A 22324-nucleotide genomic window follows, 5' to 3' on the forward strand; every position below is an offset into this window, starting at 1 on the left:
AGTGGTTTAAACAGCTTAAAACCAGTCAAAACAGTTCAAACTGGTTTACATCAGTTAAAACCTGTATAAAAAGTTCAAAATGGTTAAAACCAGTCAAAATGAGATCAAACCAGTCAAAACCTGCTCAGACCACCCTCAACTGGTTAAACCTGGCTAAAACTTGTCAAAACCTGTTGCAAACAGTTTAAACTGGTTGAAACCAGTCAAAACAGTTCAGACTGTTCGGAACAGATCAAAATCTATCAAAACAGGTTCATATCAGTTTAAACCAGTCAAAACTACTCGATTGAAACTGGTTAAAACTAGATCAAAGCTATCAAAAACCAGTTCAAACCAGTCTAAGCAGGTTAAAACCAGTCAAAGTCACTTAAAACCAGTTCAAATCAGGTTTAAAACAGGTTAAAACCAGTTTAAATCCCATAAACTGTTCAAACCAGTTTAGACCAGTTGAAATCAGTTAAAACCAGTTCAGACCATGTTTAAAACTAGTTAAACTAGTTCAAACAGTTTAAGCTGGTTAAAAAACAATCAAAACTAATTTGTTCCAGTTTAAACCAATTAAAACTGGTTCAAACCAGTCTAGACCAGTCAAAAACTCTCTAGATAAGATTGGAAATGTGGAAGAAATTGTGTGTGTGTGTGTGTGTGTGTGTGTGTGTGTGAGAGAGAGAGAGAGAGAGAGAGAGAGAGAGGGAGGGAGGGAGAGAGAGAGAGAGAGAGAGAGAGATTCTTATAAACAAGCACATTGTTTCCCAAAAACATTACATTTAGACTCTGTAAAGGTCAAGTGATTATGAACAGGGTATATTAGATTAAAGTAATGGAATTAAGGGCTGGAAGCAAATTGACTGGATTTATCCTTTATTTCAAGAAAGAAACTATTTGTAAAAGATAACACTTAAAAATCCTGGCTTAATAGATAAGATTGTTAGGTTTAGATTCAGGAAGACCTGTTTCATATCTCACTTTTGAAACATGCATGCTATATTGCATGACTAAAGGCAAGTCTCTTATATTGGTTGAAATCTGAATTCATGGAAAGAATTCCCACACAGAGTGTCTCCCTACACTGACAAAATCACAGATCTTTTTATGTAATTACCTCAAATTTAAACTCTGATTATATACCACTTTTCTCCTGAAAGACCTAAGGGCCTTTCCAAGCATTATGCTATTATAGCTTCAATGATGAAACAAAATGCATAATCATACCACACAAACTTTTTTGTTTGATCAACTTTTCATCACATGAAAAACCATATAAGCTTTCACATACATACATATATACACATATATACACATATATACACATATATACACATATATAAAATTATATGTGGTTATATATCTATCCCTTATATAAGGAGCATATTTAATTATTAGAAAAGTTATTCCTTAGGCCTGGTTTTGCACATTTAAAGTTACGTGACAAAGATGAATTATGTTGATATCATTGTTTATAAGACACATGCCAATGTAATAGAGTGAAGAAAAGGCTAGTTTTGGAGTCAGAAGACTTGGATTTGAATCCCAGTTTGCTTGTCCTCAGTTTGACCTTGGGCAAATCATTTCATTTCTCTGGGCCTCAGGTTTCTCATGTGGAAATTGAGAGGGCTGGATGTGGTTACTTCTAAATTCCAGTTCTAAATCCTATGATCTTCCTTTTAAATACTTATAGTTCATGCTCATTTTGTTATCTATACTAATAGAAGATAGTGCCTTATCTGAACTCCAAAATCACTCATTTTGAAACTTTTTTTTTTATCTTAGTTGAACATTTAGTCTTAAGGCTTTGGAGCTGGAAGAAAACAAAGATCACCTAATTCATGCACCACCCTGTATTTTATAGATGAGTAACTATGATGGCACATCATCTTCAATGAAACTGTGAGATCATCAAGGACATCAGTCTGGTCTGATTCTTCTTTTGTATCTCCCTTATTTCATAGCATATGACGTAATTCAATACAGGCATCCAGTAAATATTTGTTTCTATGAATGAAGATGATCTGCTGATAATCTCAATATCATTTGTACTTGATTTTGGAATTCATTTTGTGGTTTTGAGATATGTGTTGGTGTGCACTCATATATGTATGTGTGTTTAAAGCAAATCTAATTTCTTAATCATATTTTATTTGTTAATATAAAAATTACTTTGCATTTTCTGAATCCATAGTAGCCCAAAAGAAGGCTGCTCATACAGTTCATAGTCGACTCAGATTTTCAAGAGCTGATTTGTGTTTCCTCAGTAATCTTTATAAATATGACCCCTAGTGCATGTGGCCTAGGTGATGGGAGATTTCAGTGTATCAGTGAATGTATATGTCAGTGAATTCAGTGTATCACAGTATAAGATTCAGTGAATTATCTAACCAAAAGAACAATGATAATTTACATGTCTCTAGTTAGTCTGTGTCAGAGATCAAATTTGAATACAAATCTCCTGGACACTAAGCCACCATTGTAAACTGTAAGGAAGTCTGTGATGAAATCACCCAGGATCACAGAATTTCGGAGGCCATATAGTCCAACGTATATATAAACAAAATTCCTTTGACAAGACACTCAGTAAGTGGTCACCTAACCTTTGCTTGAAGACCTCCAGTAAAAAGAACCTATTACTTCCTAGGTAAGCTTCTCCCACTTTGGATAGCTCTAATCTTTAGGAATATTTTCCTAGCATCAAGCCCAAATTTCCCTCTGCCATTTCTACCTATTGTTCCTCTGGGTCCCAACAAAATAAGTTTCATCACCCTTCTAAAAGATAGCCTTTTAGAAACTTGAATATTCCTTTTGGTCCCTTCTAAGTCTTTTCTCCAAATAAAACATCTCCAGGTCTTTTAAATGATTATTATATTGCTTTGTCTTCTTGAGTCCTTTCACCATCCTGGTCAGTCTTCTCTGGTGACTGATGAGGGCAGAATACAGTGGGATAAACATTTCCCTTATCCTGGAGCTTCTGTCTCTTTTAAGTCAATCTTATATTAGGTTTTCTGGATGCCACATCATAATATTGACATATTGAGTTTGCAGCCCATTAAAATCCAAAGCAGTTTATAACTAATCATGCCTCCCCCAAGGCCTCAAGTATAGGTCTGGTAATATGCTCTATGAATATGTTAATAGGGATTACTTTAGATTCTTCTACTGATGTCTACTTGGATGCTGCATGGTATAGAAGTTACTTTGGAATCTTGAAAGCTAATCCAGTAGTTTCACTATTCCTATCAAACAAAAGCTTTTCAGTATAAGCCTGGTGAAAGACCAGTGGCCCAGTATTTGGCCCAGTGTTATTGAACATTTTTATCAATTATTTGGATCAATTCATAGAAACTTGCCAAATGAAGTCAGGTGGCATAATTAAAACACTGGATGACATAGTCAAGAGCCCCCAAAATATATATATTAACAATCTGGGATGGTGAAAACTAACCATCATACATTAGAAGAATCATCTAAGGGACCTCAGGATGTTTAGCCTGAAAAAGAACCAGTAATACAGGGAGGATGTGGCAGGGGCAGGGGCATGATAGCTGTCTTCAAGTGATCTGAAGAACTATCTTGTATAAGAGGGATTATTTTTGTTCTGCTTAGCCCCAAAGGGCAGAATTTAGAGCAATAGGTCAAAGTTGTACAGGGACTGATTTGGGCTTGCTATAAAGAAAAACATTTTAGCAATTTGGTCTAGTTCTGGCTATAGCTGGAAATCTTTGAGCAGAAGCAAAAAATCCACTTGCTGGCAATGCTAGAGCAAGGACTTTAGGTTAAACTGAGAGACTTCTCAGATCCTGTGGTTCTATGAAACACTCGGTTTTAGTGATATTGCATCCTGTGGGGAAATCTAAAGATAGCTAAGTCAAAGTCCAAGCTTAGTTTCCACTATGACAATCTTATTTCAATGCATGAGAATAAAATCCATTATTAAAGATGCTTTCAGATGTGGAAGGTGGTATTGTAAAATATAGTTTTTGGCTAAAACTATGTAAAATCTGAATAATTTTGCATGTTTTACTCTGGTATCTATCTGTTTTGTTGCTCAAAGCTTGCAAAACATTTAGATTTGCCAATTTGCTGCAAGTGTATCTTCATAAGCAGGATTCTAGTAAACCAGAATAAGCCTGCCCAGTTCCAAGAACAAAGCAGATGGTAACAGCAGAGGATAGGACAACGTGTACAGGACTGCTTATGTCAGAGTGTAATCCATATGCTTGTATGGGGGTCATCTGGAATTAAAATAGTAGGCTGAATCTAGTGGCTTTACTTACATGGAAGGAAAGTAAGTTTATCCAGAATTCCTTAGAGAAAAGAATTATTTAACAGAAGCATTCCAAAGGAAGCCATCTGATTAAGAAAGAGATTAATCTCTTAAAAATACATACACCATTACCAGTATTATGACCAGAAGAAAACTTTTTGTGTCTTCAAATGACTTACAGATGTAATGCTCCTTTTGCCCTACCATAACCCTGGGTTGGGCCCCAAAGCTAGGTCCCCAGAGGGATAGCTGCTGCTACTTTTAGGGTAACCCTGCGGATGGCTATCCTCCTAACATGTAGCTCATAAGGCCCCCACTGGAGTACTTTACCTTAACAATAATCTAAAAGATTCAGCTATCATAAAATACATTTACTCAAATGATATAGCAAGAACCATAGTTACAAAACATGTCTCAAAAAAACAAAGGTACACTCTCCCTCAAATCACACAGAGTCCATAGAAGCAAGAATGGGCATGAACTTAAAAGTATGATGATAGTAAGGCACACATTTAAGGAACATGCATAGCTAAGGCAACTCACAGTTTAGGAACTGCAGGACCTTTTTTGTCCAAAAAGTCCTTGGGCGTAGTATTAGTGATAGATGAGTTGCTGTTCAGCTAGGCTGGTTTCTCAAAGGGCAAAGTGTCCCAGCTGGATAGCTCAATCTGATGCTAGGCTAAGGTAGATGGAGCAGTCTGCTCACCTTCTAATTTGGCTCTTTACTGGGAGTAGCAGCTGCTAGGATAGGGTGCTCAGCTGCTGGGTGCACCTGCTTCTGGGATAGGCTGGACGGATCCCTTTGCCATCAGTCTGCCATTGCCAGACCAAGCCAGGGTGGGTTAATGCTTCCAGGCAGGTTACTCAGCTTCTGGGCTCTTGACAAGGTGTGGCATCTCTAATGGATGGGTCCATATGCTGGACTCTCTACTTTTTGCTGTTCTATGAGTAGCTATAGGATTCACCACCTTCAACCTTTCACTTGGCTGACTGTTAAAATATTCTCTTAAGGTGTAGTGTTACAGTTCATTTTTCAGAAAGGACAACAGCCTTTGACCTAGAACTGGCAAAAAAAAGTCTCTTCTCATTTACTGCCTCAGAATCTCCAAGGATTTTTGCCCCCAGGCAGGAGGTTGGAGAGGTCTACCCCTTATTGTTAAATATTCCTTCTCGTTACAAAGGTGGACTCCCTCAGTTTTGAATTCTGCCTTTACTTATGAGAAGCCAATTTACACTTTCCAGACTCTATTGAGTCTTATATAGATAACTGATTGGGGATAGATGTAATCTGTGTACCAGGCTAAGTTCATTACCTGCATACCTCTTCATACACAATTTAGCTCTTCAAGATTTCAGACCCTTTCTAAGGTGTTGATTATATCTGAAAGTCCTTCCCTTTCTATTTCAGTGTCTCTGTCTTTTGTCAGCTTTCAACCTCTAGCTTTGCTGAAATACAAATAGGACACAATATCCCATTACACAAAGAACCACAAAATCTCAGAGTTGGAAGTTACTTCCAAGGTGATCTAGATCAATGGTGTTAAAATAGAAACGAGACCACTAAACCGTACATAAGGATATTTGCAGGTCATATTTTGACTTAGAAAACCACATATTAATACCATATGTGTTCTACTGCATTTTTATTTATTTTTCCTAACTATTTCCTAGTTACATTTTAATCTGGTTCAGACCACAATCAAAAATGGTTCTGATCTAGGAATGTTGCCATGGCAAAGCTGCCCATGGGTAGCATGTTCAACATGCCTGATCCACTCCAAAATGTGCCCCTACAACATATCTGACAAGTGTTGATCTAGCCTCTGATTCCAAAGTTCCAGGAATGGGGAACTCACTACCTCTGGAGCTACAGATTTTGGATATCTCTAATTATTAACAAGATTTTTTTCACCAAGTTTTTCGACCTAAAGTCTAAATCTCCAATTTTTACATTTTGCTCCTACTCCTGACCTCTGTGATCAAACAGAACAATCTCAACCCCTCTTTAACATGACAGCTCTTCATATGTTTCCTGATAACTATCACACACCCCCTAAGTATTCTCATCTCCATGCTAAATACCACTGCTTAGTTCTAATATAGACTGATAGTTAGTCCTGGTCCTAGAGCTTATCCTCAGTATCCCTTAACCTTCAAAGTTACATCACACATTCTATTCCTGTCTCATTTTATCCAAGTTCCGCTACTCTTTCCACCATTAATACCTTTTTCCTAGTATGAAATTGAGGAAAGGGAAAAAAAAAACGGGAGAACTGGGAAAACAATGTGAGGAAAAGCCCTATATTTCATATGAAAATTTGGTGGCTCCAGTAGAAAATGTCATCAAGCTTTCTGTCCTAAGATAATGTTCTGTCTTGTGGAGGAAAATGAAATCATCTCTAATACGGAAATATACTTTTTACCAGGACAATCTCAATTATATTAATATGATAATATTCATATAACTTAATTTTTCAAAGTATGTTCACATATACGGTCCCATTTAATCCTCATATTTCTGTACTATTATCCCCATTTTGCACCTAAGAAAACTGAGCCACATAGAGATTAAGTTATTAAGTTAACTTTAGTTGTTAAGATAGTCAAGGTCAAGGACAGGGAACAAAACTTATGACTCTTGATTCCAAACCTTTTATGTGTGTGTGTGTGTGTGTGTGTTTTCTATGTAATTCCAGGTAAACAGAAATACAAAAAAAAATGCCTGTTTGATGCCTGTAAACAAAATTTCTCTTTCACTTATAAGAATAAGAGAATTAGAATCCTATTTCTGAAGATTTAGTCCAACCACCTACCTCATTTTATAGATGTGGAAAATAAAGCACATTGATATGAGGTGGTTTGGCCAATGTTGCAGGGATAGTTGGTGGGGAAAGTAAATTTAGAACCTAGATCTAAAACCAGGTTTCCTGGTTCTTTCTGCCTCAAATGTCTCCTCTTACCAATCTATTGTCCAACAAGCTGTCAAAGTCATTTTCCTAAAGCACAGGAACATGGTCAACAAACTATTCCCTTTGGAATCAAATACAAATTCATCTGGCATTTAAAGCCTTTTACAACTTGGCTCTAAACTACCTTTCCTGTTTTATTATACATATTTCCCCTTCATACATTCTATGGTCCAGCCAAACTGGTCTTCTTACTGTTTCTCATGTATGACATTCCCCTTCCCAACTCCTCCACTTTACACAAGCTGAAAAGCATTACCTCCCTACCTCTACCTCTTAGATTTCCATTTTCTTTCAGAGCACAGCTCAAGCTTTACCTCTTATATTAGGCTGTCCTGAGCCTATCAAATGCTAATGACTATTCCACAAAATCACTTTATTTTTATATATTGTGTCTCCCCTATAGAAGGTAAGCCCTTTGAGGGCAGGGATTGTTTCATGTTTGTCTTTGTAGCTCTAGTACCTAGCCAGCACAGTGCTTAGCCTAGAATAGGTACTTGATGACTGATGGCTAGTCCGATGCTCTTTTCACTATACCAGATTGGCTTAGTATCAGAATCTAGCATTGGAAGATCCCCTTTGGCTTCCTCTTCACTCCAGGTTAAAGAGACTCATTTATTTTATTCTTTTTTTCATAAGTGATAGCATAATGACAAATCCAGAGCTAAAAAGTACCTCAGAAGTCATCTGGCCCAACTTCCTCATTTTCCAGATGGGGAAAAAAACCTACAGAAATTAAGTTACTTTAGCAAAGTCACAGAAATAGTAGGTGGAAGAACTGGGATTTGAATCCAGGTCTTGTGCTTTTCCAAATCCACATATATTTTACTATTCCATGCTTAATTTCTTACAACCCCCTGATTTTACAGATAAAGAAACTGAAACTTAGAGATGGAAAGTGTCTTACCCAACCCATAATAAATAAGGAGCAGAGCCAGGACTAGAACCAAGGTCCTTTGATATCAAAGAAACCCAGTTTCTTTTCCTACCCATTACACTGACTTTTAAGTGAGTACCAGATGTTTCGGTGGGCTTGTTTTTATTCCTAGTTGTTTATAAAACTTGAGTAAGAGCCATAAAATCCTTTCCTCTACCTGTTTTGTTTTCTCTATACATTCTTATTCCATCCGCAGCTTGAAATCCATGTTTCCTGCCTTGTTTATACACCTGCATCCTCAAACATTTCAGTGTAGTCCTCAATAAGAGGATATTATTTCATTTGTGCTTCCTATAACAGGCTCAAAAATTCCATAACAATAACTGTTACTTTAGATCAAGCCAAAATCACTGCCATTTGTTTCATTTCAACTCCACATTCAGCCTAAGTAACTGCACTGTTTACATGGCTTCATGGAGTAGATTTTTAAGGGAGGGAGAAGAAAAAGGAAGGGAAAAAATGGAAAATGAAAATTACAGGGAAAAGTAACATATTTCTGCAAATAAAAAATTGATCATTTTACAGTCTGTCATATCATAGGTAACACTGAGAAAGGATTCTTAGATTGCTGAAATTTGAAGGAAGGTTAGTTCAAGCCCCTCTTTTTATACATCTGGGCAGCTGAGGCCACAAGAGGTAAAGTTACTTGTTCAAGGTCACATAGTAAGTTGGTGCAGAGACCCAGGTCTCTGAATCCTAACCTAGGGTTTGTTCCACTGCACTACCAGGAGAACTTGTGATGGAGTTATGGACACGGAGTTGTTAATGACAAGTTACCAGCTGACTTTTATTACCTCTACCTACAACATAATTTCTGTGCTAATTTCTGAGTCTATCACCTGTTGTTTTATTTCTTGCATGTCTGTCAGTGGCAAATCTCAAAAGAATTAAAAAAGTTAATAAGACAATACAAGGGTTAAAAAGGCAACATAATAAGTGAATTGCTTTCATGGCTCATATATCTGTTATTATAAACATATCTTCCCTTAAATATGAAATATGAAGGCATGAAGTAGAAGTCTCAATCCTCTCCCTTTTTTGGTTATATCTAATGCCACATTTTCTTTGTACACTAGTGGTTCCTCAACATTTTTGAGCACAAGTCCTCCTTTTTACCATTAAAATAATTCAAGCATGTGACAAAATGATAAGTATATTAATAGTATCTATTCATTAAGAAAAATACTTGGTGGTAAAAAGCTACTATGGAATCAGTGGTATTTGGAAATGAATCGTTTTTTTTTATTACAATAGCATGTATATGCATTTGAAAAAATGGCAATACATAATATTATGAGGCATATTATTTAATCTACAAAAAAGTATGTCTGCTTATTTTATTCTGAGTCACACTGCATTTTTGGGTGCTAAATAAATGTCTCCTCAGCAACTACCTTTTAAATTTGTATATATTTTGTATTGATTTAAGCATATACATGTTGACCCAGCCTCCAAATTCCACCCTCACCTGCAGAGTTGTTGTTTAGTCATTTTTAGTCGTGTCCAACTCTTCCTGACCCCATTTGGGTTTTTTTTGGCAAAAATACAGGAATGGTTTGCTATTTCCATCTCCAGGTTATTTTACAGAGAAGGAAACTGAGGTAAACGGGGTTAAACAACTTGCCCAGGGTCACATAGCTAGTAAGTAAGAGACTGAGGTGGGATTTGAACTCAGGAAGATGAGTCCTCCTGACTCCAGGCCTGAACTGTATTCACTGCACCATTTAGCTGCCCACAGATTGTAGACTGTTTAATTACTGTCTTTTTCTCCTAATGTACCTAGGCTGGAACATAGTAGGGTTTTTTAAAATGCTGAATGAGAGGCAGCTGGGTGGCGCAGTGGATAGAGCCCCGGCCCTGAAGTCAGGAGGACCTGAGTTCAAATCCGGCCTCAGACCAAACACTTGACACTTACTAGCTGTGTGACCCTGGGCAAGTCACTTAACCCCAATTGCCTAAAAAAAAAATAAATAAAATAAAATGCTGAATAAAAGTATGAATGGGTGGATGAATGATTGAATGAATATGCTAATGCTTGCTGTGCATGTTGTTTTGTGGGCCCTTTGCAATAAATTGACACCTTCCAGGTTGGGAAACCCTAAATGCTCATCTAAAAGACTAGTCACTAGAGAGTGGAAAAGGCAAATGAAGTATTATTTGTAAAGCAATTATCACAGTGCCTGGCACATAGTAAGTGTTTAATAAATGCTTGTTCCCTTCCCCCCCCACCCCATTACTCTCACCAGTCTCCCATGCTCCTCTTTCCCACCTCCATACAAATGGCTTCCTCTTATAGTGTTTTCATCCAACTCCATTTTTCTACTCTAGGTCCCCACAAATGTTAAGAGGAGAGTCACCATGAGTCAACCTAACCAATCAGTAGCTCCTGTAATAAGCTGAGCTTCCAAAGGTAACTACTGCTTAATACCTTTGTGACCTGGAACCTATCTGGGTCTTCATTTCCTCATTTTTAAAATGAGGGAGTCGGACAAGATGAAGTCTAAGTTTCCTCCCAAGATATGATCCTCTAGTACCTCACTGTGGCATGGAGGTGACTCTGGGTTCTTAAAGGCCATGTCAGTACCTATGTGAGCTTGGACAAATCCTGCTAAACTGGAAAAACTTTAAGTATGAATCTAATGCCTGGCTGTTGTTCTCAACAGTGAAAAAAAAAAGCCCTGCTAAGATCAGAAAGATTCATTAAAAGGCTTGCCCATCATGTGTACTGATTTTTTTTAAATTCCCAGTAACTCATGAAGATGTCTCCTAACCAACAGAAGGACCATAATCTGGATTGGTGGAGAGAATAATTAAATAGATTAAATCATAGGTACTTAGGAGTATTAAAATAAGATAGCTCGGGCATCTGAGTAAATTGTATTTGTAAACTAATACCATTTAAATATGGATTTCCATTACATTTATTTCTACAAATCTAAGTCTGATGGCAGAGACTAAAGTGAACTTGGGTTTAGGAGGTCTCACAAAACATACTTCTCTAAGGTGTGAAGACCCCATTTTGTTAAATAATAGTTGACATTTATGAAGCACTTTTAAGATTTGTAAAGAGTATAAATTGGCACTGTAACTATTACTCCCATTTTACAGATTAAAAATTTGAGAGCACCAATGAAGCACACAGTATGATTCAGTATAATTAAGTAAATAAACATTCTGTGTGCAGCACATTTGAATAGCATCACAGGGTTCGTGAAAGTTCTTTAGTTTTTATGAAGATATGAGGATGTTACTTGGCATTATACCTACCAAGATATATCTAGAGCCATTTGGGAATTTATAATCATTCACTGCTTAAGGACTTGAAATAATTTCAAGAATACCAGTTAGCATTGCCTCCTAAATTAGATTTTAAGTTACTAGAGGGTGGAAAGCAGGTCTTCTTTTCTCCTGTTTCCACACAGGCAAGTTCCAAGCACTTAGAAGATACTTAATCAACATTGGTTACAATGAAATAACACTGGCAATATGTATGTGGAACACAAGGACCTGATAACCTTCTTTATGAAACACATTAAGGATTCATGACTTCATCAACAACATGGATGCTCTCTCTGCATGGCAAGTCAAAACCTATGCTTACCTTTGTAGATGGTCCTTGAGAATTGCTTTGAACAAATAATTCATAATCCTGTGGCTTTCCAAGTTTAGTGAGGTTGGTTCTCAGATAACAGAAATCAATCACCAGGCCTATACTAGAAGTCTTTCTAGCTAGGTGGCACAATGAATAGAGTTCTGGGCCTGGAGTCAGGAAGACTCATTTTCCTGAGTTCAAATCTGGCCTCAGATACTTACTATCTGTGTGACCCTAGGCAAGTCATGTAACCCTGTTTGCCTCAGTTTTCTCATCTGTAAAATGAGTTGAAGGAGGAAATGATAGACCACTCCAATATCTTTGTCAAAAACAACAACCCACAAATGGGGTCACAAAGAGTTGGACACAACTGAAATGACTGAACAACAGCAAATAGGACCTCTCGAAGTTCAGGATCTCCTAACATATCCTCTGTGAGCCCAGGGTTATCTTTCACCATGCTAATCCAATGGAGTAAAATTTTGGTAAGAAAAAAAAGACCCTGCAGAAAATTAATTCAAACTTACTCCCTCGTCATCTGAATTCACAGCAGTGGAATTTTCACTTCTGTGGCCAGGGATGAGAGAGTGAGGAATCAATAATGTCGTGGGTAGCATTTTCCAATACATCCTGCCCTACTTTCATTTTTGTATCCTGTTGCTTATAAAGCAGAAGTTCATTTTTTTTACTCCACGTGTTCCTTTTTGAGAGAAAAGAAAACATCAAAAGAAAAAAAATGTTCATTTACGGCAGAATGAGTCAGAAATCACAGAATGATCCACAGATAAATTATAGACTTTTTTTTTATTTCTCCAAGAAGATATGGAAACTTATGTTCTTCATCTCTATTTATTTTTTAAGTTGAGAAATACTATGATATCTTTTTAAATGGCTAACTACCACTTTAATACAAGAACTTTACAGGATCTCAGATTTTTAGCATTAGAAGAGATCTAGAGGTTGTCTGGTATAAATCCCTCCTCTTGGTCCTGGCCTGACTATAGCTATCCCAAACTTGCTAATGATCTCTGATTCTAGATCAGTCTTGATTATACTTGTATGGGAACATACTTAGGGATACTGGATGTCGAAGGCTTTCAAAAGAAGCATCATGGTATAATAGCCAGAGTCGGCCTTAGCACCAAAACTTGTAAATATCTTTGACATGTACTAGCTATGTTACTCTGAGGCCGCTAGGTGGCGCAGTGGATAAAGTGCCAAGCTTGAAGTCAACAAGACTCCTCTGCACTCAGATGTAGCCTCAGAAATTTACTATCTATGTGATCCTGGGCAAGTCACTTAAACTTGTTTGCCTCAATTCCTCATCTGTAAAATGAGCTGGAGAAAGAAATGATACAACATTACAGTATCTTTGCCAAGAAAACTTCAAGTGGGTTAACGAAGAGTTGGACATGACTAAAATGACTGAACGACAAACAACAAAGCTATGTTACTCTGAGCACATCTCTGAGACTATAATATACAAAAGAACTGCAGGTGTAAAGGACCCCTTTTGTGTTTTGTTTTGTTTTTTGATAGGGGTAGTTTTCTCATGGGAATTTCTCTACTTCAATGAAATCACAAACCTTTCCTTTTACAAAGAAGAAAACTAAGGTTCAGAGACGTTAATGTTATTTTCCTGAGAACACAGAATAAGTAAATGAAGGAGCAGGGATTTCAACCCAGGTCTTCTCTCTGGAAGCTCACCCATGTGCTATTTCCAATATAACCGCACTGGGTCTTGGGGCAGTTGCTTGTGCAACTGATTGGATTAGATGTGACTTTATCTTTGTATTTAAATATGGATAGAAGGGCTTCAAAAGGAAGCAAGAAAGTATCTAAAACCACAGGGGGGAAAAAAGTTCTGTGTCCTACTGGTATCAATCTCCCCAATAACACAATCATGGGTGGGGAGAGGAGGGAAGATAGTGTCTGTCTACTGCTGGACTGTCCATTGCTGAACGGATTGAACTGCTGAAATTCTCTAGTAGTTAAAGCTCTGGGATGTAATTAGCTTGTTTAGTTAGCTAATCAGCTATTCTCTTCTTTACCCAATCAAAAGGATATACAACCCAAAGATCGTAGGGTGTAACATATCTTTCTTACACATTAAAACAATCACAGGTATCTGCCCTCAACATGTTTTTGGTTGCATTAATTGGAGTAGGAGGAATCTCTCCTACACTAATGGGCATAATAATATTTGCACTAACAATGCTTCACAGGATAGCTGTGAAACAAAAAGGACTTGGTAAACTTGAAAGAGCTATATAAATGGACATTGTTATTAATCTCCTTGAGAACAGAGCTTTTTTTTCCCCTATTTTTGATGACTAGTCCAGTACCTGGCAAACACCTGGAGTACACAATGCTTATTGATATACTGGTAATTCATAAAAAGTGTTCTAAAACAATGTGAAAAGAGTGAAAACGCTTTCCTCTAGATGGACAAAGGAAGACTTCATGAAAGAGGAGTGTCTGAACTGGGTCTTAAAGTAAGAAAAGGATTTTGACAGGTGAAGATGGGAAGAAGGGAATACATTGCTGGCATTTGGGAGAGCCTGCATGAGTGAACAGGAGCTAAAAATGCCAGCCTGAGACCAGGGAATAGCTAGTGGTTCAGTTTGACTGCAAAGTAAAGTACGTAAAGTGAAATGTTGTTGTTGGTCTTTCATTCCCAAATATTGTGATGTGTGAATAGAAAGGGTTGTTGGAGCCAGATTGTGGATATCTTAATGCCAGGAGTGTGTAGTTTATCCTAGAGGCAATAGGGAACCACTGCAGGTCGCTGAGAAGATAAATAACATCATCAGACAAACATTGATTAAGCCATGACTGTATACAATGAATGCACTATTTAGCAAGAACCTAAACAAAGGGGCTAAGGCTGGGTTTGTTCCACAGTGCCCAGGAAGGACAGGCCCAGGAATAACATTTGATGATCCCTGGACAGTCCAAGGGCAGCCTTTGGGCAAAGGGGATGTCACACTACAAAAGGGTAAGGAGAAACATCAAAAACAGGAGTTGGTGTAGATCCCTTAATTCAAACTCAGGCCCCTTTCAGCCTAATGATCTTGTTTTGTGTTTTATTTCCCACCCCACTACTGACATCAGAAATTATACATGTAAACTGGAATTTGGCAACACAGCTGAAAGGCAGCACAATATAATGGAAAGAGAACTGGCCCTGGAATCAGGAGACCTGAGTTCAAATCTTGCCTCTGACACTACCTGTGTGACCTTTGGTAAGTTACTTAACCTCTCTGGGTTTCAGTTCCTCATCTATAATGTGTGGTATCAGGCTAACATCTAACATCCTTTCTAGCTCTACATCTATGAGCTAAGGAGACAAGCCTAAAGTATAGCTGCACTCTACCACTGACGAGGTGCTGCATCTCCCAGTTGTAGAAGATGCCTAAATCATGTTCAGTATTACACAAGGAGATTCCCTGTTTCTGAGAAGCAGAAATGTTCTTCCTGGGCAACAGACTACCACAGCATTCTCAGTTTGGGATTTCAGAGTCACAAAGAAAATATTTCAATATCGATCTACAACCCACAATGTTCTTTGAGAATATAATGGAAACTTCTTTTGAAATAAAAATTATTATTCCTTTGGCATCTGGTACAAATTCGATTCTCCTTGCTGCAAAACCCACTTGCAACTCAATAAACCAAGTGTTAAGTGCCTACTATGTGCCAGGGACTCTGCTAGGCCATGGGGGACAGAAAGACAAAGACTAAACACTTTTGGCCTGTAGCTTATTTTCCCAGAAGTAAGAATTGCCTAGTTGTCTTTCATTTCACATCAAGAACATATTACACAATTCCAGCAGATCCACACAACTGTAGCACTAGGCTAGGCTGAAATCAAGCTGGGGTGTGTCGGTTTAAGGTGTCCAAAAGAGTACTCTATGGTACCTTGTGTTTCTAACATAGAATGAAAATTTCAGGAAGTCATCCAGTAGATTAAAATGTTTCAAATGGCTATTTCTCAGCATTATACGTGTTGCAGGAGCAATGGTAGATAGAAAACAACTCCTAGGGTCTCACATTGACTTAGAAAATCACAAATTAATATTACCCATATTGTATTTTTATTTATTTTGTTGAACATTTCCCAATTACATTTTAATCTGGTTTGGGTCTCATTCTGGAGTTTTACAGGCCCATCTGCTACTGGCCTCAAGTTTGACACCTCTCGTGGAGCTGCTAGGGGTGAGAAACCTGTGGCCTCAAGGGCACATGTGGCCTCTAGGTCCTCGAGTGTGGCCCATTGACTGAAGGGCCTCACTTGAAGACTAGGGGGCCACATGTGCCCTTGAGGCCACAGGTTCCTCACTCCTGTAATGGAGTCAGGATGTGCTATATTCATATCTTGGGTCAGAGGTTGGACTTCAATCCAAGTCTTCCTGACTTTGAGGCTCACTTCCTAACCTACTATACAGCACCAACTCAAGGAATAAATACAAAGAATGATGTTATTGAAGGTGGATGGTAATATGTATGTAGTTATCAAATAAATGAGAAATATGCTTATCCCTGTACCTACCTGAGTATGATAATCATAATTTAAAGGTAGACTTAAAACACCTTGTATTTTTATCTTTAAGGGTAACTTTTGAAAACATGATCTGATTTTATATCTATCACATTACTTCAGGTAAGTTGACCAGGTAAGTTTTCCTCATTTTTTTTGTAGATGAGAAACATGAAGCAGAGGAAGAAAGAGTGGATAATTTGTCCAACGTCATATAAAAAGTTAGTGGCAAAACCAGAAGGAAGGAAAAAGAAAGAAAGAAAGAAAGAAAGAAAGAAAGAAAGAAAGAAAGAAAGAGAAAGAAAGAAAGAAAAAAAAGACATGAAGGAAGAAAAAAGGAAGGAAGGAAGAACAGGAAGAAAGTTTGAATCCCACATCCCCATGTGACCTTGGGCAAGTCACTCCAACTCTCTGTGCCTCAGTTTCCTCATTTATAAAATAACAAGGTTGGAGTAGATAGTTTCTAAGGTTTCTTCCAGCTCCAAACCTATGAGCCTAAATACTTCTGTAGGAAATATGAGGTACTGCTAGGCTGAAAATCCCTTATTTATTCCCTATTGGAAATAACCTCCTTAAGGGCAGGAACTGTTTTTGTTTTTTGTTTGTATCCTCAACTTAATTCAGTGCCCAACAGATGGTAAGTACTTAATAAATGCTTGTTGATTAATTGATTAATTGAAAGAGGTTTGAATGGGGTGAGCTTTTTATTTAAAGCCATTCATTTCCCCTTCAATTCTATGATTCTTTGATTTCTAGCTCTATAAAATGAATATATGTGCTACTTCTTAAATTCCTAAAGTTCAATAAAAATAAGTTTTCCCCCAAAGAAGGGTAAATGAAAGGTAAATATATACATATGTACATGGTTAATTATAATAAAGTATGTTATTTGTGTACTGATGTGGTCTATACTTCCTTATTCCATTTACATTTTACTCATTTAAAAAGAGAGACCTTTAATTTAAATAAACAAATTCTTTGTTGCTGCAGTTTTATTATTTCAACCAAAATGCCAAAGAGGAATAAACAACTGGGACTTTGATTTCCAGTGGACCATCTTATTTAATTTTATGCATGGAGCTGGGCTAACGTCAAAGTACAAAATTTATGTTTTGTTTGTTCGTTTAATCTCACAAATTGCTTTACATTGTTAACAATCTCAAAAATGTTTGTGCAGCATCATCATCATTTGGCTGGAATGTGAAAATCAATTCAGAATGCTTCTTTAGGTGAACTGCTCATGAAGACATCAGCAAAGGAAACCACCATTGAGTCCGAGAGGGCAGCTAATGACTAACATCCAAAAAGAGATAAATAATCTTATCCCATAAATCACTATGAGAAGATGTGATTGACCAATAATCTCTACCATGACAAATAGCACTCTACCTATAAGGGTAAGTAAGGGCAACATTCCACCCCAGTGATTTTTCCCATTAGCTGTGAAAGCCTTAGTGATATTGCAGCTGTCTAATTAATTCCAGATTAACTGTGCTGCTATTGTTATTACTGAGCAATGTGTGCTGTAGGCACTTAGAAAAACAAGAAAGTATAAATCCTGATGGACCTAAGCTAGGCAGGATCTCATATCATCTGTGGTCTAGGGTGAGGTTTTTTTTGGGGGGGGTAAAGGGAGGGTATAATGAAGTGAAATGTCATAAAGGGGGTTCCTCATCAGATATAGATTGGACAAGATGACTTCTGAAGGTTCTTGCCAGTTAAGACAGTCTGTGAATGCTGGGCTGTATTCTCTGAGCTTGCCTAGAGATACTTTTGTTTATTCTCACCAATACAATACTAACAATTAACAACTTTGGCAGCTCTGGGAATGGTGACTCTACATCCCAGATTTTATAGGACAGTCCTAATTTTATGAATCATATGACCATAGACAAAGGACCTTAGAGATCATCTAGCCTAATATCCTCATTTCACAAATGAGGAAACAGAGTAGTAAAGTATGTTTAACTAGGTTTTTATAAAAGAAATATCTGTGTATGTCTTTTTTTGTTTTAGAAAACAAAAATGGTTCAAATTTATATGCCATTTTAATATTTAGGTTATAGATCTAGAGCTGCTTTAAATCTTAGAAATCATATAGTCCAACCATTCATTTTATAGAAGCCAACAGAGGTCAATTGATTTTTCCAAGGTCACACAGATAGTACAGCCAGGATTTGAACATAGATCCTTTGACACCAAACCCAGTGTTCCTTCAACTACAGCACATTTCCTCAGAATTAGCCCTTAAATCAATTGAACAAGCATTATATCCCCAATTAATTGATAAGGAAATTGAGGCTAAGAAATATTAGATGGCTTAGCAATGGGCTCGTAGCTAGGACTTGAAGTCAGGTCTGAGACTAAGACCAGTTCACTTCTCTATGTGATTTGAAGTAATAGCAGAGCAGTACAAACCTATCAAAACAATCTAAAGTAGATGAAGTAAGACCAGAAACTTTTTTTTTTTTTTTTTGGCTAGGCAATGGGATTAAGTGACTTGCCCAGGGTCACATAGCTAGTAATTGTTATGTTTCTGAGGCTGGATTTGAACTCAGGTCCTCCTGAATCCAGGGCCTGTGCTCTATCCACTGCGCCACCTAGCTGCCCCAAGAGCAGAAACTTTTGAGGAGACCAGAAGTTCCCTGAGGACAGGGACATCTTAACTAAACTCATCCTAGTATAGTGCTCTGCACATAGTAGTTGCTTAATAAATGTTTGTTGAATGAAAGAATGAGGTGGAGGTTTTATTACTACATTAATAAAACCTTCCTACCAACCTGGTCTAAAGCTACTCTCACTCTCTGGGCCCCTGGAACTGGAATCAGCTATGGTATGGAAAGGGTAGTGTGCTAAGGAAGACATCTTCTTATTTAAATACTCTATCTAACTAGCTTTCAGAAAAAGAAAGGTGAAATCAATATTACAGACCTATTCTTGGGATTCATCTAATTGACATGGTGTTATTACAACAAAGTTATGATATTGAAGAATTTTCTTTGGCAGAATATAAGGTCCCATTTATGAGTCTTACTGTAGATCTACCGCATGGACTGTTTTTCTTTTCCTTCCTAAACCCAAAATTGCCTTAAATGCTGCAATTGTTCTCTTTAATTGTGATTCCTTTCATTATGCCAAGTATGGTCATCCAATGACTGAAACATGTATAAAAGCTCTGTGGGTTTTTTCTCATTAAAAACCTTATTTAGTTATACATAGATACCTATAATATTATATATATATAATGTATATATACATATACATATACATACACATATATATGTATGTGTGTATATATGTATGTATGCATGTGTGTGTATTTGTGTATATGTGAATATATACATATGCATATATATGACTCACTATATCTAGAAAGAGAGAGATAGTAAGAGAGTCAGTTTGAGAATTGTATTTGCAAGGACAAAAGATAGCACGGGGAATAGATCTGATCACAAAGCAAGATCCTTGTTTCTATATCAGGATGTGGGGGGGTGTTAAGGGGGAGAGAGGGTAGGGAAGTTCTAATAATAGAACATTATTAGCTTTGGATAAAGGGCTGAAGGGCTTCATTGATGTTCATTAAGATTTCCTAATTAGAGAGTGAATAACTGCTGTTTAATGGGAAGTGAAGCAGGGTAGGGATGGGGGGTGGGTGAGAACAAACATAGAACTGGGTGAACTCTTCATTCGTCTTACGTTTTGATGTAGGAAGGATGGGTAGGAACTTTAAAATTTGTCGTTAATAAGCCTTAATGGGTTCAGTGAAAATATTGCACTGGTCTGTTCCTTTGTCCTTTTGGAAAACATTCAAAGGAAGAAAGCAGCAGGAGGCAAAAATGAGGCAAGATAGGGTGTCTGGTTTTGCAGGAATCTGAGACACAGATGGAGTCTTTTAAAATATCTCTTGAAAATATATATTCATGGTCAAACAGTCTGTCCAGGTAGCTGTTTCAGGGCCTAATGAAAGCAGAAGGCTTCCATAAAGGTAGATAGAATCATAGCATTATAGGACTGGAAGGAGTGTTTATTATAGTAGACATTGGGTTGGGGACTGGGCAGCCCAGTAAAAGAAGTGTTTTCAAAATGTTCCCTGGGAGCCTGAATTTCAACACACACTACTGTAGGTGTCTGTAAATTGATAGTTTGAGGCAGCCTAGGTGTTTCAAAGTCTTTGTTTCAGTGTTCCTATTTTGAGTTGCCTTTTAATCATTCCCTACTATGATGTCAGCCACCCTGGGAGTGAAACAATACAACTGATCCAGGATTCTTAATGCCATGGTTATGTGATTTACTGCCACACTTTGCTTAGTCAGCTGGGCAAAGATTTAAAGAAAATAAACAATGTATGATGGTATATCTATAGATTTGATCACAAGACCTAAGCCATCAGGTTTATAGCAAGGGAGTGGCAAAGTAAACACAGAGTGGGGAGCTGAATGCAGTGCATAGCTGAGTTCTGTGTGCATTTGTATGTGTGTGTAAGAGAAAAAGCCATCAGGGCAGTCAGATGCTCAGGAGCATGCTCAGTAGTGTTCTGGGCTCCCTGAACAGGCTGGGCAGTCAGCAAGGTGGATTAATTGAAACTGATGGAAGAGAAAAGCATGATTAAAACTGACACCGATCCAAGTCTCTGGAAGGACCTCTGGCAAATGATTTATTTCCTGGAGGCCAAATTCAAGGTGCAATCCTCCACCGCTCAGTTTTGTTGTTGTTAAAGGATTAAATTTTTATTAATATATAAATAAAATCTCCAAATTGGGTATGCAGAAGCACATATGTGTTCTAGTTCCCATCCGTAAAGCATTTTTACATTGGATAGTGGTCCAGAAAGCATGTTCAGCATTAAGCTGTTGAAGCAACATTGGGATTCTAAATGACCATCATCCCCACTTCGCCCCACAATTACGGGAAGAACTGGACCTGGGACGCTGACAAAATAAGGCAATTGATGCTCCGACTAGTTTCTGTACCTAAGAGCAATAAAGTATGTTTACACATTCACACGCGCATACACACACACACACACACACACACACACACACAGAGTTGTCTGGACCTGTGGGTTGCTCTTGCTTGTCAGTGGGAGAGGCTGCTTGTATGTGGCTGGGGGTTGGGGGGCTACTGCCAAGAGATTGTACTCACCTCTCAGTCTCTGGAGGAACGTGGGCCACGCCTACTTGGGTAAAGTGGGATCTTCTCTAACGCACTGCAAGGCTTCGCGGGCACTCCTGCTCTAGCACGTCGCTGAAGAAGCCTGCCTCCGACTTCGGACCCAAACCAACCCCCTTCTTCTGAGCATGCCCAGCGCACATAAGAGTTGCACTGTGCAGACTCCGCTTCTCCGGGTTTTAGCTCTTGCTAAAAAGGAACAGAGAGAGGGAGATGCTAGACAGAGGGCTTCAAAGAGGAACTGCCTCTGAAAAGGGCAAGGATGGGGAGGGAGGGAGGGAGGGAGGGAGGGAGGGACGGACGGAGAGAAGGAAGGAGGGGGAGGAAGGGAGGGAGAGAGAGAGAGAGAGAGAATGAGAAATAAGATGGCTGGGGCCGTGGATAGAAGAGCTACAATGCTACCAACATTTATCAAGCTCCACCTATGTTCTCCACTGGGGAGATTTCAACTGAGCAGGGTGATTAACATGCATCCCAGGCATCCCGAGTCGCCTCTATTTGCAGGGGAAGACTGGCAAAGCAACAGGAGGAGACAGAGAAGGCCATGGAAGAAATGGGGCATTCCTCACCCCGTCCAGCTCCCCCCACCCCCACGCCCCGCGCAAGGAGACAAGATCCCTTAGGGACTTTGACGTGGCTGGAGGTGGGTTGGAGCCAGTGTCCACTCCTTGGACTGTAGGCTCTGTGGGTGGCGGGAGCAACTTGTTTGCTCCCGTACCCTTGGGCATGTGGGATTAGTTTATCCATTCCAAGACAGAAAGAAAAAAGAAGATTGATATTGATATTCTATGCCTGCTGTCCTTTGTAGCTTACTTTCTCTCTCTCTCTCTCTCTCTCTCTCTCTCTCTCTCTCTCTCTCTCT

The 22324-nt window shown here is 38.3% G+C and overlaps 1 protein-coding gene across 1 annotated transcript in view; it reads right to left on the minus strand.

The window, feature by feature from the left end:
- KBTBD11 (kelch repeat and BTB domain containing 11) overlaps positions 1–22324 on the minus strand; it is a 33083-nt gene that overhangs the window by 10105 nt on the left and 654 nt on the right. The window contains exon 2 of the mRNA XM_027840225.1: positions 21436–21651. The gene's annotated coding sequence lies outside the window, so the exon portion shown is untranslated. The remainder of the gene's footprint in view (positions 1–21435; positions 21652–22324) is intronic.

This window comes from Vombatus ursinus, unplaced genomic scaffold, assembly GCF_900497805.2.
Source record: "Vombatus ursinus unplaced genomic scaffold, bare-nosed wombat genome assembly UNPS02014841.1, whole genome shotgun sequence".
Taxonomy (NCBI): Eukaryota; Metazoa; Chordata; class Mammalia; order Diprotodontia; family Vombatidae; genus Vombatus; species Vombatus ursinus.